Below are 4,051 nucleotides of genomic sequence, written 5' to 3' on the forward strand. Positions count from 1 at the left end.
GTTACTGGGCAAGCCGATGGTCCGGGTGCAGGATGGTTCGACCAAATTGGTCTTAAGCTCGGGACAGGGAGTGGACAAGTTTCCAGAGTGTGAGCTGAGGCTCAGTGATCGATTTGTCAAAGGAAGAAAAGGGGAGAAACCGCCAATGGGCGGTTATGGGACGGTTTTGGGAAGAAGGGATGTGATTTGGTAACTGTTCGCCCCGGCGGTTGGGGACAGTTTAAGTCGTCCTTGTCACGCCCCCAATCCTGAATAGGATTGTCGGGACGGCCATGGTTCGAGGAAACATGCAACCCTGTCTTAGGACATCAAGGCAAGCGTTCCATGGTCGAGAAAGAAGGTTAAGGACATAAGGAAACTTAGACTTAACCTTATACAAGCTAAGAGACAGCTAGGACGAGTAAGACGGTAGCTGGACGAAGTGGACGAGTAGCTCGGCCAGCTCAATGAAGCTAGGTTCAGTTCACACCAGTTCAGTCCCTACTAAGTCAGCACCACTAGCTGGACTACTAGCTCACTCAGCTGAGGCAGCTGAGAGTCAGCTCATCTCAGCTAGACGGACTGTCCGGGCTTTAGGCCGATGGTCCGGGTCCGGGTCAGTGGCGGGCTGTGAGGTCCGGCCATGAGGCGATGGGCTGTTGGGTCTTTGGACAAGGCCGTGGGCTAAGTCCAGGAGGCCTGGGGCGTGGGTTGGGCTTGTGACCGACCCCAAACCCAACCAGAAAGGGCGAAGGGATGCAAGTGGCCGAAAGGGGACAACCCTTGGCCGATGGTGCCCATTTACTAGCAAGTCGTGCCTGTTCGTGGGGCAAGACTTACCCCCTCGTTTTCTATAAATATGGGGGCTCTCTGGTCGATTTCATTATCCAATTCCAGAGTCAGAGAAAAACGTAGAGAGAAAGAAAGAGAGAAAGAGAGAGTTCCGGCCAAGAGAAAGGCCGATTGTGGTGGTGTAGTGTTCCGGCGACTCTGATCGTTTGAGAACTAACTCCGGTGAAGAATGGGAGATCAAGACAAGGAGAAGAGCATGGAGAACCCAGACGTGGTTCTCAAGGTATGTGATGGGCCGTGGCTCCATCAGACCGAACGGACGGTCCATGCGACCGCACCGCGGCTCTGCTCGGTTCCTAAGTCCCATCCGGCTCTCCTTATCTGTTTCAATTCGTTTCTCTTCTCTTCTCTCTGGTTAAACACGGAAGGTTGTGTTGGTTGAGTCCAAGGGACACGTCCCTAGGCTTTGGCCGAACATAACCAAACCGCTAGCCTAGACACGGGTCGGTTAGTCGGATGATCCGATCGCACCAAGACTGGGCGGTTAGGACGAACGGTTGGGAATGACCCAAAGGGCACGAGTTGTCAAGAGTCATGAGTGTCCAAGAGGCTCGAATGGCCAAAGGGTGCATGTTCCAAACTTTGTCTTTCGGGACAGGTTAGGACCGATCCTTATGGATCAGCCTATGGCTTGTCTAGTTAAGACAAGGTCACGGTTTGTCTAAGCCAAGGTAGAGTCTTAAGGTCTGACCGGTTGCTAAGCCTTTCGGATTAGGCTTGAGGCTTACTCGGCCGATTGGATCCAGGCCTAAGGCCAGATCAGGTAAGGGAGTCCGTTGGACCATTGAGCCGGACTCCATTGGCCGGTCGCACCTAGATTCTATCCGGTTAGACGGATTGGTCTTTGGGGACGATCCAGATCTGTTCGTGTGTTCTGTTTATCTATTCTGGACTATCTATCTGATTCTAAGTCAAGGGGTGGTTGGTTGAATGACTTAGGATACGGTAGGTAGGTTCACACGTTTTATGATTATGTTGACTGAGGTTTATCTAAGTTCTAGGAACCAAGCCAAGCATTGTGGAATCAATCCGTTCTATTCTCGGTTATGATGAATGCTTATCTGGTTGTGGTTTCAGGAACTAAGGATGGTTCTGGTCAAGCAAAGGAGCCGTGAAGGCTCGGTCAGTGAGAGGCTGTGTAACGTGTGGTTAGATGATGCTAGGGATGAACTAGTGATTGTCTATGAGACTGTTAAGAAGTTGTGTATTGAATCTCATGTTTCTAAGTAATACAAAGTTTATACATTGTTATTCCGCTGTGCAATCTGTTCCTTTGTTTATGAACCTCATATTCGAATATGACTTAGTAAATAAAAGACTTAAAATGGATCAAACAAGCAAAGAAATTAATAAGTAAGCCTGCGGACTCCATAAGGTCGAGAGGCCAGGGTTCGGGTCTTACAGTCCTCTCTCTCTGATTTCTGCCCATTCTGGTCGATTTTTACTCATTTTCACACAGAGAGAAACACAGAGTAAATTCAAGAGAGAAAGAGAGACACAAACCTTGGATTGGCCGATTTGATCCAAGAGATTGTTCTTGAGTGTTCCTGGTGTGTTTGGGCGTGTGATCAAGAGGATGGATTTGAGGCAGAAAGACAAGGAGAAAGAGAAGGAAGTCGCCCCTGTAGACCGAACTCCTAAGGTGAGAGGTGTGGCCAAGAGTAACCGGACAAGGCCGCGGATGATGGCCGTGTGAGTCTGGCCGGTTTGGATCGATTGGCCACTCCTTACTCTGACTTCTTCTACTCTGTTTCTTCATATATGTTGTGCTATGGATTGTTTTATGATATTACAGGGAAGGATCCATCGATCTTAAGGCCTTGGCCTGATCAAATCCCCATGAAAGTCCCTTGTTCTTGTGTGGGCTGTTCATGGCTGTACGTGTGTGTCCGTCAGCACACACAAAACGTCAGTGGCTGTCCATCAGTACATATATCAGCAAGCTAGTCCTTGGACTCAGCACGCTGGCCATTCCCGTGGACTGTTTGGGTGATTTTGGCTTACGTGGGCTGTCTGTTCAGTACACACAGGACGTCCGTGGGTGTCCGCCAGCATACACAGGACGTCTGTGGCTGTCCGTCAGCACACACATGACGTCTGTGGCTGTCTGTGTGTGTCCGTGTGTGTTCGTCAGGACACACAGGACGTCCGTGGCTGTCCATCAGTGCACATATCAGCACGCTGGTCCTTGGACTCAGCACGCTGGCCCTTCCCGTGGACTGTTCGGGTGATTTTTGCCCACGTGGGCTGTCTGGTCAGTACACACAGGACGTCTGTGGGTGTCCGTCAGCACACACAGGACGTCCGTGGGTGTCCGTCAGCACACACAGGACGTCCGTGGGTGTCCGTCAGCACACACAAGACGTCCGTGGCTGTCTGTGTGTGTCCGTGTGTGTCCTTCGGCACACACAGGACGTCTGTGGCTGTCCATCAGTACACATATCAGCACGCTGGTCCTTGGACTCAGCACGCTGGCCCTTCCCGTGGACTGTTCGGGTGATTTTCGCCAACGTGGGCTGTCTGTTCAGTACACACAGGACGTCCGTGGGTGTCCGTCAGTACAAATAGGACATCCGTGTTTGTCCGTCAGCACACACAGGATGTCTGTGGCTGTCCGTGTCCGTGTGTGTCCGTCAGCACACACAGGACGTCCGTGGCTGTCCATCAGTGCACATATCAGCACGTTGGTCCTTGGACTCAGCACGCTAGCCCTTCCTGTGGACTGTTTGGGTGATTTTGGCCCACGTGGGCTGTCTGTTCAGTACACACAGGACGTCCGTGGGTGTCCGCCAGCACACACAGGACATCCGTGGCTGTCTGTAGCTGTCTGTTAGCACACACAGGATGTCCGTGGCTGTCCGTGTGTGTCCGTCAGCACACACAAGACGTCCGTGGGTGTCCGTCAGCACACACAGGTTGGTTTTCCTTGAGAAGTTGGCTCTGGGTTTCTCCTACCATGGCTTCCTGAAAACACTCTCAAAGATCAAGTGAAAGATATGGGGAGTGATGGTTAAGTAAGATACAATGGAAAGAATGCAAAACTAATTAAAGCTTAAACCGAGAAATATGCCAATGTGAACCGAAATGAAATCAATTATGCAAAATGATTTTTCTTTTGATTTTTTTGATGCAAGCATGAAATAAATCAGTATGGGATGCTTATGAACAATAAATGGAAAGAAAATATAGAAACAAACTAACAATGATATTTCTTTTTGAG

Source organism: Brassica napus, unplaced genomic scaffold, assembly GCF_020379485.1.
Source record: "Brassica napus cultivar Da-Ae unplaced genomic scaffold, Da-Ae ScsIHWf_1183;HRSCAF=1698, whole genome shotgun sequence".
NCBI lineage: Eukaryota > Viridiplantae > Streptophyta > Magnoliopsida > Brassicales > Brassicaceae > Brassica > Brassica napus.